The sequence below is a fragment of the Lithobates pipiens genome, unplaced genomic scaffold (genome assembly GCF_037356315.1).
Source record: "Lithobates pipiens isolate NorthernLeopardFrog02 unplaced genomic scaffold, aLitPip1_a1.2 Scaffold_19, whole genome shotgun sequence".
Lineage (NCBI taxonomy): Eukaryota > Metazoa > Chordata > Amphibia > Anura > Ranidae > Lithobates > Lithobates pipiens.
Genome location: NW_027507764.1, coordinates 24,640,610 through 24,654,298, shown reverse-complemented (window position 1 = coordinate 24,654,298; position 13,689 = coordinate 24,640,610). Strand labels below are relative to the sequence as shown.

The 13,689-nt window shown below is 44.0% G+C and overlaps 1 pseudogene; it reads right to left on the bottom strand.

Moving 5' to 3' along the window:
* The window catches only part of LOC143997959 (voltage-dependent L-type calcium channel subunit beta-4-like), a 99,433-nt pseudogene extending 93,390 nt beyond the window's left edge, over window positions 1-6,043 (bottom strand).
* Window positions 6,044-13,689: the final 7,646 nt, after the last annotated feature.

Here is a 13,689-nt window from a genome sequence, read left to right as displayed (position 1 = left end):
GCTGTTGCAAAACTACAAGTTCCATCATGCCTCTGCCTCTGGGTGTCATGCTTGTGGCTGTCAGAGTCTTGCTATGCCTCATGGAACTTGTAGTTCTGCAACAGCTGGAGGTCTGCTAATTGCATATCCCTGGTCTAAACTCTGGCACAGTGAGCACTGCTTTATCGTGTAAAGTGGCCTTTCTCTCTACACTTATTGCAAACCTTAGGCTGACCTTGATAGAAAATGGTCAGCCTATCCCTTCCTTCCCAGAAATGTTGAGTAGGGCAGTTGCTGAACCACATTGCCCAGCACCCTCAATTGCATTACCACTTTCCAAGCCCCTGTTCATATCCCATGCTCATCAAGGACCTTCAGCAGTTGGGTGAGGACTTGGCCATATCAACGTAGCACATTACCAAATCAGCCTATGGTATTCATTTTGAACCAGGATTGTCATTCATTTATCAAAGGCTGCCATGAAACCACCTATGGCACCAAACAACTCCACTGCCGAAGACGCTTGCACCTTCAGTTTTCACAAACAAATATTCATAGCTGCCCGCCGGTCAATTTTTAAGGAAGAAAAAAAAATCAGAGGCTTTAAACCCATCCCCAAAATTGGTTCATCCACCCTCCCCCCTTACTGGTGGGGTTCCCTATCCCTCCTACCTCAGCTGCACAACATTCTTGTACCCACCATATCTCCCTGAATTGTAACCATTAGAATTTTTTGTAAAATTTCCTCCACCCTCATTGCTGCAACTTTACAAAACAAGCATATCTCCCAACATTCCTCGCAGCAGGGGATCCATCTGTGTGTTTGGAAGCATCTGATACAACTTTAGCAGATATTGATTGTACAGATACAAGATTGGTCTGCACAACCAATGAATCCTAACTCTGCTGAGCAGGGGAAGAAATGCCATTCTTTCTTTTTGTCAGCAACATTAACCCCCTCACCACCACATTCATTGCTTTATTGCATCATTATTGCCATTGTCATTAATTGCCCGACAGTTTTAGCTCCTTTCTGTCTTCACAACAGGGTCCATACTCACTGCTGCACTAATAGACGTTATATCTACAGCTGGCTTCTTCTCCTCCACCATGACATGGTTTCTTTCTGAGAAGAGTGAAAGTTGTTCTGAGACAGCAACAGGTGGATCATTATCGAGTTGGTTGTAAGGTTGCCACCTTTTTTCCTTATGGAAGATGACCAGGGTCATCTTTTTTATGTGCAAATAGCGTATGTCTGTTACAGGTCCCCAAGTACTGTATGCACTATTGTATATAAAAGATGCCCCAATAAAAGGTGCCACAGGTCCCCAAGTATGCACTATTGCACATATAAAAGATGTGCTCTGTCATCTGCCACACGTTACTAACTGGTTTTGCCCTCCTGTTTACCCCATGCACCTTTATATCAAGATGTTTTATTACACAATTTAATCCATAATGATGGTGGGTCCCATAACTACACTCGTACATAATACTGAACCTCAGGCAATTGAATTGTGTTTTGAATTTAAGGTAAAGTGTGAAACTTGCTTCATACTCTTTGTTAATAACCTGATTCGCTTTTGTTCCATGGAGTATAGCGGTGGATCAATTGGCTGATTGGACAGGCTGATTCCTGCTCCCTTACCAGCCGCTGCATGTCAGAACTTTATTTAAGCTGCGCAAAGTTCCGGCACACTTGGTCATGCAGGAGGGGCCCCAATATTGCTGATGATGGCAGCAGGGCCCAGTTTCACTTGTCAGGGGCCCCCAGTTGACATGACACCAGGGCCTGCTGGCTGCAAAACTGATATTTCCACCACTGACCGGCAGCCTCAGTGGGGGGCAAGGAATAACCTAGCGGGAGGCACCCTTTGGCAACACTACAAATGGACATCTTGTAGGTCCACAAATGGCATCCAATCTCCTGTTTGAGTCCCTTTTTAGACCAACTTCTAGGTTATGCAATCTTGAAACTTTCCAGCTGAATGTGACAGTTGAGCTTCCTTTAAATCTATTACTGGCCTCGATAATGAATGAAATAATTTGTATAGCGCACAACGCAATCTGAATCGCCTCAAGGCGCTGCGATGAGCTTTGTTGTGCAGCTTCTAGAAGAGGAAGGTCTTGAGTTTTTTTTTTTTTTTTTTTTTTTTTTTTCCTGAAGACCTGGTGGTTTTCTTCCAAGCGAATGTTGGTGGGTAGAGCGTTCCATAGCCGTAATGAAGATGAGGTCCAGGGTGTGTCCTGACCCATGTGTGGGAGTCTTTATCAGTTGCTGGAGACCCAGTTCTTCCAGTTGGTTGATGCAGGCGGTCGCGATAGGGTCTTGGGGATCGTTTGCCCAGAGGTTAAAATCCCTGAGTGCCAGGAAGTTTTTGGATTTCAAGGTGTGTAATGCAATGAATTCCGTGAGGGGTGAAAGAAGATTAGTCTTTTGGTCCAGGCGGTCTGTAGCATAGTAGAATGTGAGTGGAGTCATGGGGTGTTGATTGAAGATGTAGCCTCAGTGTTTCCATAAAAGGCACTGGGTTCTGTAAAGTTGGTTTGGTGAGCACCAGGTGAGATTTAAAGATCACTGCTAGCGCTAGGCCTACTCCTTTTTTTCCTCTCTGATGTTCGGTTAGGATCCTGTAGTTCTTCGGCACCAATTCGGTGAGGATGGTGTTGCAGTCAGGAGTTTGCCTCTTCACTGAAAGCTGGCTATGTTTTCGGTGATGAAGTCGTGTACTTCCAGTCTGTGTTTGACTGCAGACCTGGTGTTAATCAAGGTGCATGCTAATTGTTGTGGTTGGGTAGATATTTTCCTGTGCTTGATGGTTGCTTGTTGGCCGGTCTTTAGTAGTTCTTTTTGAAGGATTTTTTGTATGGAAGAAGGCCGTGTTAAGGTGGTATTCCTTAGTCCGTAGAGAACTTCTGCTGACTATTTGAAGTGGCACATGGCCCAAGGATGAAGTTGATAGTACTAGGGCAGTGATGGCGAACCTTGGCACCCCAGATGTTTGGGAACTACATTTCCCATGATGCTCCACTACACTGCAGAGTGCCAGGGCATCATGGGAAATGTAGTTCCAAAACATCTGGGGTGCCAAGGTTCGCCATCACTGTACTAGGGGGACTAAGATGATCCTGATCAGGGTTTTAACCTGATGTCAATCTAGTTATCAGCCTTGCCGCCGTGTTGAGGCTATTTGTAAGCGCGCAAGTTGATCTTGGGTCACCTATGCGGAAGGAGTTTTTATATTAGGGTCGTGAATTACTGGCTGTTCCAGCTACCTTTTTGCTTGAAGTGAAGATCCCAGACCAGAAGAAAACTGATGAAGCTGAATGGTTGTGCTAATAGGGTGTGAAATAGTTCCGGAGGGGGTGGTGGAGGGGGGAGGGGCTGCTGACCTACTGCTCTCCCGTTGATCCAGAGGAAGGCGAAGAACCCCTAGCTGTGCCAGCCAATCGCACCAGTGGGGAAAAAAATTCCTTTCTGACCCCCGGAGGCGGTCGGACTGCAAGACCCTGGATCAACCGCAGGGGGGGGGGGGGAGATTACCTGATTGTGGTGGCCCTGGTTAGCTGTGAGGTGGTCCTGTTGTGGTGATCCTGGCTTGCTGTATCATCTGACGCCTCTGCTGGGAGGTGGGCTGGGGCTCAGCCGCAGCCAACGGTCTACCTTGTCTAGCTAGCTAGAGCATTGGAGGCAACCAATGGTGGCTGCGGGTGTTGCCCACCCTGAAGACTGGTGAGAAAGGGACCAGGTCCCCTTAGGAACTGCTGGGGGGGGGAGGGGGGTCCCGGGGGCTCACTCGAGGTCCTGGTAAAGTTGAGTTCCAGTATCTGGAGGGGATGGGTGGACCAAGATGGCCGCCGGGGTAGGCCGGAGCCACGGGCTATCCTAGTCTCGGCTCCCAGTCCTGATGTAAGTCATTCGCGGATGCGGGGGGGGGGGTGCAGTCGGCGTGGGTGCCCGGGCCTGCCACAGCTAATGGATGAGATGAAGGGGTGAGCTGGCAGGTGATGAACAGTGGGTGATCCTGGCTAGGCCGGAGCCGCGGTGATTCCTGAGCGTCTGTCCGGAGCGGCAGGCGGCGGTGTCGGACCATGTGATGTGAGGTGGTTAGGGGATTGTGTTCCTAGACCCCTGTGCCCGAGGGGGCCACTATCATTCCTATAATTCCCATTCGGCTGCTGGAGGTCCCGGGGGGGAGCTGTGGCTGGAGAGGCCGGAGCTTGTGGATGGCTTGTGACAGAGCTGCTGACGGGGCTGCTAAGCAAGGTGCAGTCTATAAGCATTACCTGTGGGTGGTAAAGATTTAAGCTCAGTTGTTCCGCTCAGCGCTTCTGTTCTTCATGGGCACCAGAAAGAGGGTAAAATAGAATCCCTGTATATCTGTTGTAAGGTGGACCCAGAACTACCGCCTATTGAGTTTGAAGTGAGAGAAGCAACTGCTGAAGCACTCTTGCTTTTTGAGAGGAGGCTGTAACTCTTGGGGTAAAGAAGTCATGAGGTAGGAGCCCTTAGAGGGTTCAAAAGTGTCCAAAATGGACTGTTGAGACTACCCAAGGATTCCTGCACTGACCTATCCACACTTTGGAGAAATGCTTAAACCTGCTGCCTACTGGGATCACCTTGGCATCAAAAAGACTTTGTGGAGTCCTGAGCAATATGGAAAGTCTTTTGTTTGTGAACTTTCAGGAACATTGCTTGGGGGCTAATCCAGAATCTCTTGGGGTCTCTATTCTATCGGGATTGTCTAAAAAAAAAAAAAAAAAATTTCCCCTTGATTGCTGAAACCTGTAGAGAACAGCTTGGTATGCCTTATTCTTCTGTCCTGCAGAAGTTGGCCTGATTTTCCTCCAGTTACACATGAAATATATTTTCAAGCTCGTCTCCAAACAGTGCCTTGCCATCAAGGTGATTTCCACATCTGTTGTGTTTAAAAGCCGTCTGCTGCCCAAGGCTTCTCAACCAAAGGGCTCTTTTTAAACATTTCCTGTGTGCAGTATTGCTCTGGCAGGACATCTGATCATATCGATAGCTGCTTCCCCCCCTACTCATTACACAGAAGACGGTAGCATCTAAACAGCACAACCACCCTAGAATTTACATAACCATAAATTAGGCTGTGATAAGAGCAGCAGCAGCAACTATTCAGCGGAATAAGTACCGACTGGAATTAAAGTGTATGTTAAAAAAAAATATATATATATAAAAATAAAAATTTTGCTCCCTTCTGATGTTTACCTCCCATGAAATCATCCTCTGTTCTGTTCTGGCTGTATTCCCAATTTCTCCAGCCACAGAGGACTTGGAATGAAGCCAATCCCACAGCTTTCTTTAGCCAATTGCTCAATCCATCAATTATTGTTGTATTTCTCCTTAATATGAAGAAAGTCCTTGTCATTGAAGGTGGTGGCAGTGCCTGGTGCCGGGACATCTTCATCCAGAGCCACACAGTAGCTCACTTTCATGTTTACTGCAAAGGCCTTACAGTCACAGAGTTGGCCTGATTTTCCTCCAGTTACACATGAAATTTATATTTTCAAGCTTCTCTCTAAAGAGTGTCTTGCCATCAAGGTAATTCTAGACCTGTTTTGTTTCAAAGCCGTCTGCTGTCCAAGGCTTCAACCAAAGAGCTCTTTTAGACATTTCCTGTGTGCAGTATTGCTCTGGCAGAGCATCTGATCATATCGATAGCTGCTTCCCCCCCCCTACTCATTACACAGAAGGCGGTAGCGGCTAATCACCACAACCACCCTAGAATGGACATAACCATAAATTAGGCTATGATGAGAGCAGCAGCAACTATTCAGCTGAATAAGTACTGACTGGAATTAGTGTATGTAAAAAAAGAAATAATTGCTTCCTTCTGATGTTTACCTCCATGAAATCATCCCCTCTTCTGTTCTTGCTGTGTTCCTAATTTCTCCAGCCACAGAGGACTTGGCATGAAGCCGATTCTACAGCTTTCCTTAGCCAATTGCTCAATCCATCAATTGTTGTTGTATTTCTCCTTAATGTGAAGAAAGTCCTCGTCATTGAAGGTGGTGGCCATGCTTGGTGCAGGGACATCTTCATCCAGAGCCACACAGTATCTAACTTTCATCTTTACTGCAAAGCCACCAGTTAGGTAAAGAGATTTTTTGATCAGTACATATAACCGGGAGACACCTATCCCACAGTAACTGGGTCACATCTTCAGTTGCTTAGATGCACTCAACTAGGACGCCAGCATAACGCCCAAGTCTGTAATCTTAACACAATGGTAGTCCTATTCATTTATTGAATAGATGAGGCATAGACTGAAGCGTACCTCCCATGAAATAATCCCCTCGTTCTTGCTGTATTCCTAATTTCTCCAGCCACAGAGGACTTGGAATAAAGCCGATTCTACAGCTTTCCTTAGCCAATTGCTCAATCCACCAATTATTATTGTATTTCTCTTTAATGTGAAGAAAGTCCTTGTCACTGAAGGTGGTGGCAGTGCCTGGTGCAGGGACATCTTCATCCAGAGCCACACAGTAGCTCACTTTGATGTTTACTGCAAAGCCACCAGTTAGGTAAAGAGATTTTTTGATCAGTACATATAACCGGGAGACACCTATCCCATGGTAACGGGGTCACATCTTCAGTTGCTTAGATGCACTCAACTAGGATGCCAGCAGAAACGTACCCACCAAGGGTTTATGTGTCAAGAGATGCCAATGTGTAGTACAGATTTCTTTTTCCTTAGTTCCAAGTTCAGTATATTAAAGACTACTATAAGTCTGGTATAACACATTGAGCATTCAAATTTGATTTGCACAGATTTAAAATCAAGGCCTTACAGTCACAGAACCTTGCTTTTTTGGTAAACTGCACTCACCCATATTCTCTTAAACCAGGTTTCAAAAACCTCTCGCAAATTCTGAGCTTCATATTTGAAGTCATCCCGATCTGTATAATTCCAACGGCCCTTAAACATTGACTAGTAGGTATATTTCAGATCAAGGCTCCAGGTCGAAAACTCTTGGCATGCAATAAATTATTGGTAGTGGTAGGTTTTCTATATGGCCTTGTTTTTATGGTATAGTCCTCATCCAGAATAATATAAATACCTAATATTCTTAAAGTGTGAGTTTATTGTCATACAGATGACATAAATACAATGAAAAACTTTTTAACAGTTTAGTGTAAATAAAAATATTTGAAATAGAATAAATAGTTTATAAAGTTTTGTAATAAGCTTATGAAAGCATGTGTGGTTCATGGCTGCTGCCTAATGTCTCCATGCTGTCTTGTGTAACCAAAAAGATGCATATGCCCTGTATACACGATCTGACTTTCCCACAAAAAAAGCACATGGAATTTTTGTTCGAAGGTTGTTGGCTCTAACTTGTCTAGCATACACATGGTCATATAAATGTTGGCCAACAATTACGAACGTCGTGACGTACTACACATACTACGTGGTTTTTAAAATCTTTAGCACCACCCTTTGGGCTCCCCCTGCTAATTTCGTGTTGTTAGAAGTTTGAGTATTAATTCACCCTTTATCTTTTTGCTTTTATTTTGCATTATTATTATTATTTATCACTAGAAGAAAAATAAAAGCCTTTGAAAATTTGCATCAGTATCACCAGCAAAGCAGCTTCATTATTATCCCATTAAAAAAGAAGAGAATTGTGCGCTGCATTTCAAGATTTCCTCATTTGCCGCATCACAAATGTTTGTTCTCCATTACAAGACCGACCACTTCTGCTTCTGAGCATGCGTGAATTTTTGTGCGACAGACTTGTGTACACACAATCATATTTTTCGACAGCAACGTTTTTTGTTGGCAGAAATTTTTACAACCTCCTAGCCAACATTTGTTGGCGGAAAGTCCAACAGCAAATGTTCGATGGAGCATACGCACGGTCAGACTTTCAGCCAACAAGCTCACATCCAACATTTCCCATTGGAAAATCCGACCGTGTGTACATGTCATTAGACTTCTGGGAGAATTCAGCTGTTCTAAGGTGTCAAAGTGTCTTTGTGTGACTATGTCTGTCTCATCTCTCCTGTGTGTGTGTGTGTGTGTGTGTGTGTGTGTGTGTGTGTGTGTGTTTGACCTTCAATATTGAAGCGTTGGCTTTTTGTGTTGCATGTGAACGTCATAACCTCACAAAAACTTAGAACCTTGTTTGGCACACATTCATTTCTGCTAACTCCAGCAATATGCTTTATAAAAGGGGCGATACTAACTCGGAGAGTCACATAGGGAGTTTGACAATCCCACAGTAACACTTTTAGTAATGTGCTGATCATGTAATGTCTTATAACTAATCATATATTAAAGCGGGAGTCCACCGGGACTCCGCGTTTTTTTTTTTTTTTTTTTAAAAAGCCAGCAGCTACAAATACTGCAGCTGCTGACTTTTAAATAGTGACACTTACCTGTCCAGCGCGCCCGCGATGTCGGCACCCGAAGCCGATCGCTCGCTCGGCTGCCGGGTCCCGCCGCCATCTTGGGTATGGGAATCAGGAAATGGAGCCTTTCGGCTTCATTTCCCGGTTCCCTACTGCGCATGCGCGAGCCGCAATCCGGACGGTCCCCGCTGCCTCTGGGAGCTGTGTGTTTCCCAGCAGGCAGCGGGGCACTTGCTGAAGGGGGCGGGCGCTGCGGAACGTACGCCCCGTTCCGCAGAGAGCTAGCCCGGAAGTGGGTGCAGTTACCTGGATTATCCAGGTAACTGCACCCCCCTCCCCCCTGAAAGGTGCCGATTGTGGCGCCGGAGGGGGGGGGATTCCGATGAGCGGAGGTCCATTTTAGGGTGGACCTCCGCTTTAATATGAACACATTACCTGCATTAAATAACTATATACTAATACTTATTAATATGACTGAGACTACACTAAACTAACTTAAAAGGATATAAACAAATGATTATTATTCCTCTAACTACATAAATACTGGTCTATTCTGGACCTCCCTTGACATTCCATATCAGATAACATATATATCATTCTCAAACTGACTACATACACCAGATACTTCTAGCAATACTCAGGTTTAGATGAGGATCTATTTTACTGATCATTTGATCAAGGTCATTCACACATAATAAATTTATTATGACTAATCAGAAAAAAACATGTTTTGCAAGCTTGCCATGAATCTAATATAACAGCCATAAGTGCCGAATTATGAATTTGGAATGATCTAAATGGGTCCAAAAATGTAATACTTTTGGGATGACAGTCACTTGTGAATGTTAAATTATATGGATTCAACATTCCTTCAGTGCCTTTCCAAAAAAATGAGGATGTCGTTAATGTAACTGAACCAGGAAAAAATTCCTGGACAGGCACATTGATGCCCCCCTACTTTAAAAGCCAAGGCTTAAGTCTTGTAACTAAATATTCAAGGAGTAGGCAGAGACATATTTTAGGCTTGACAATAATATTTACCATCAAACTCCAACCTTATTGTGTGTTAATAGAAACTTCCAACAGCTTGATTGACCATTGAACAGCTATGGACCATGGTCACGCTTCCAGGAGAATTTTTCCATATGATCCCATCCAAAGTTCTTGAATGGGGAGAAAGTGGTCGGTCACCTCCATCATACTTTGGTTTTCGGAGATCTGGAAGATGAGCTGAAGAAGGTTCTTTGCAGTGTTTTTGGTCACTTCCTGGATGTTAGAAGCCATTCTGGAAGCCCATTGACCGCTGATGACTCATCCATTGTTAGAGTAGAAGTATAGCCAAAACTGGTTTGTACTTCTCCTATGGATCACAGGAGTGCTGTTCGTTTTGCAGGACTGTGACTCATTTTCAGCAAAGAGTGGGCTGAAGTCCGTTCTCTGCTAACTTTACAGAAGTCGGTCCAAGCACGCGTCATGACAATGAAGTTGGGATCCGCCAGATGCCCAGACTGTCCTCAGGCCCTCTGTGTACTGCTAAGAGCCTAAGCCGGCCTCCCCTCTGGCTTCCCTGCTGACAGCTGAATGTAAAAAAAAAATGGTGGCACAAAATCCATACCAGACCCTTATCCGAGCATGCAGTCCAGTAGGGCAGAAAAGGGAGGGGGACGAGTGAGCCCCCCCTCTCGAACCATACCAGGCCACATGCCCTCAACATGGGGGGAGAGTGCTTTTGGGGCATTGGTGGTGGGAGAAGACAACTCAGATTTTTTATTTTTTTTTGGTTGATGGATGTATACAGCAAATAATGGTGGACATGTATTGGGGGAGGGTAGGACACAATGGCTGATTGTTGGTGAGTGGATCTGGGTGCGTGTTGTAGGACGGTGCAAGTTACAGGTGTGTTGTGCGTACAGTACATAGTACCTTTTTTTTACTAGAATGTCCCTGCCGAAGCCGCCATCTTGCGCTCCCTCTAAATGTGGCACTGGAACCAGAATTATAATTTTAGATTTTATATCCTCTATTCCTTAGCCCAGGGGAACAGAATTTGGCAGTATAATTAATGAATTTATTTTTGTGTTTTTTGCAAAGACTAAACATTTTTCACCTTAATGCATTCTCTGCAAAAAAAAGTCTACAGTGGCTGCAGTGGGAGACATTGGCTCCTGATACTTTCATTCAAATCCTGTGAGCCGAGAGCAGGGGGATGGGGCTGAGCCGCACTGTGGGTGTCAGTAGACTTGTTCGTGACTTTTGATCCTGACCTTTTGGCTTGTTCTCGGTCTATCCTTGTCTGCTAGTCGCACCAACCTTTTGGCTTATCTCCTTTACTATCCCTTGTTGTCCTGGGCTGCTGCTTCCTCTCCATCCCCCTGTAGCCTAGCGTGAGCTGGGAGACCCTGGGGGCTGCAACCGGGAGCCAGTTGCAGCGCAGTCCATCCTTGCCACTAGAGGCTCTGATAAACTCCTGCTGGCTCTTAAACTCCACGCCCCGGGGGATCTTGTGCTCTAGCTCCCAGTGGGATCTGTCTTGGTGCTCCAGCTGTAGGGTCCACTACCTGAGCGGTGCACTCCTGACTCCAACACTGTTCATCATTCACCTGAACTCAGGTGACCTGAGAAACACTAACTCTACAATTTACTTTTAGAAAATGTATATATTTAATTACACCCACTCCTCCAAACTGAAATCCGTCCCGACATTTTGATGATGACAGTTGAAACAGGAAGTTATGAGCTTGCTGGATTTTTGGCAGGATGACTTTGCATTTTTCGGTATGGAGACAATTCAAGAGTTATATATACACATATACACACACATACACATACACATACACATACACATACACACACACACACACACACACACACACACACACACACACACACACACACACACACACACACACACACACACACACACACACACACACCCCCCCCACGTACCAGACAGGGGTCACGTTCAACCCTTGGACAGTCCAGATTTGTCATCTAAAAAATTATCTGTGAACAGCAAACATGAGTATGGAATAATACTGAACAATGGTCAGTTGTTAAATAATTTTCCTTATAAACTGACTGAATATGATATATGTGTATGAAACAAAACATTTTATAAGGTTAAAAGGCACTGATTACATAGGTGTTTTGTGTAGGTATTTAGCTCATCATTGCTAATGACAATAAACATCCAAAAATTATCCATCCATTATTGGATTTTCTAGATTGATTAAAACAGAACTTGGGTTCCTATAAGTTATTGCTATAAAGAGGTAATGATTGTTCTTGGCAATGCCATTAAAATGAATCAGTAAATTTAAAATATTTAATCACAATGTTAACAGCATACCCAACAAGACCTTTCATATCCACCTCCTTGATTTCAGTTTCACTTCAATAATCATAACTGCAAGGCTGAGCCCCACCTAACAAAAGTTACACCATTGGTATACCTCCCAACTTCTTGAGATTAAAGGGAAGGACACATAGCACAACGAATGTGCCCATGCCATGTTATCAATCATTCATCCAGCCTTTAAACTATTGCAATCACCACAACATTGATAAAGACTGCATTTATCTTTCGAGATCTGTACAGCAGAAGAGGGAAAACTGAAGAGAACAAAGATTTAGTTCCAGGTTATTCTGTCTGTATACTTTAAATGGAGATGCTATGCCTTTTAGTAACAGTAATGTCAGTGGTGGGTATGGTGAGGCATAGAGTAATGACTACACACTTATTGAAAAACTGCTAGTGTGGCCCTAAAAGTATGAACTGCAGAGTTGACTACAGAATACGTATAGAATTTTATGAACAAATTATTTCCCCAATAAAATCACATACCTGAGAAAAGTTATGTGATGTTGTTTCAGAGATGCCATCACTTACCAATTTTTGGTTACCCACTGTCTACCTCTGCACCAACGTGTAAGGAACATTTGTCATCGAACATCATTGGTGCCTCTAACATGTCCTCCTGTGCTCTGGAATTATCTCAGACTGAGATCCAGAAGTGTTTGTAGTCAAAGTGAAGACAACGAGCTGATTTGATGGAACCGCTGCTCTGTGAGGTGTTCAGGTGGGAAGGCAATGATTCCTCAGACTGGACTGAAAAAATCCTTTCCATGGAATCATCCTCCTCTTGTCTTAAAGTAGACGCTTTCCAATTTTCACTCTCGGGTATTTGAAGACTTCTGTAGATTTACTTGACTTCTTTTGGTGTAATCAATTGCCAAAACATCAATGAACATTCATCATATCCTATCTCAAACTTTTTCCATGGTTCCTTAGGATCAACCTCCTGGAAAATGCTTTGCCAGTCAAGAAATGATTTATATCCTTCATCAAGGTTAGCCACCTGCCATAGAAACTCCCCTATGAATAGGCAGTAGATGACGTCACCAAACACCCACACATCAAGGCTGCCATCTATAGCCAGTCCATCTGAAATGGTCACGTTACACATCTCTGGGGCCATGTAGGATTTGCTTCCATACCCTGCTATGATCGCTGTCCCTGTGATCTTAGTGAGGCCAAAGTCTGTAATCCTAACAAATGGCAGTCCTGGTCAAACACCAGAACATTTTGAATGAATGAAATAATTTGTATAGCGCTCAAAGCGAACTGAATCACCTTAAGGCGAGAGATCTATGTGTACCAGTATATTTTGCGCTATTTTCAGAGGGCTGGAGATCTTCCCAACACACCTTCACTGTATCTTCTGGAATTCCAACCTAGAAAAACAAATCAAAAATATAATGTTAAATACAGTAGGGGGGACTATAAGGAGAAATAAAGATTCAGTTAAAACATTTATGTATGGCCATAGCCAAAAAAAAAAAAAAACCTGCTATGAATGGATTCTATTGTTGGATGTGGTCACCAAGGCATTTAAAGAAAGTGATGTAACTAAAATTTCTTTACAAACTCGTGTCCCAAAAAAGTCAAAGCTCATAAAGTCCTGAGTTTGTAGATCTGTTATTGCACTCTGTGTCTGGAGGCCCTTGCATCCTGTTCTTGGCATAACCTGGTATGTATAGGGGCAAAGGCTTGGACTACGGAATCTTCTAGACCCAAGTATCTTGCATAGGTTGTGCTTGTTGCTCCTGCTGCCTCTAACGTCTATAAAACTCAGACTTTGTAACATTGTATGAGTGGTTACTTCTTCTCCTGCCTCATTTATTGAATAGATGAGGCATAGATTGAAGTGTACCTCCATGAAATCATCCTCTCTTCTGTTCTTGCTGTATTCCTCATTTCTCCAGCCACAGAGGACTTGGAATGAAGCCGATTCCACAGCTTTCTTTAGCCAATTGCTCAATCCACC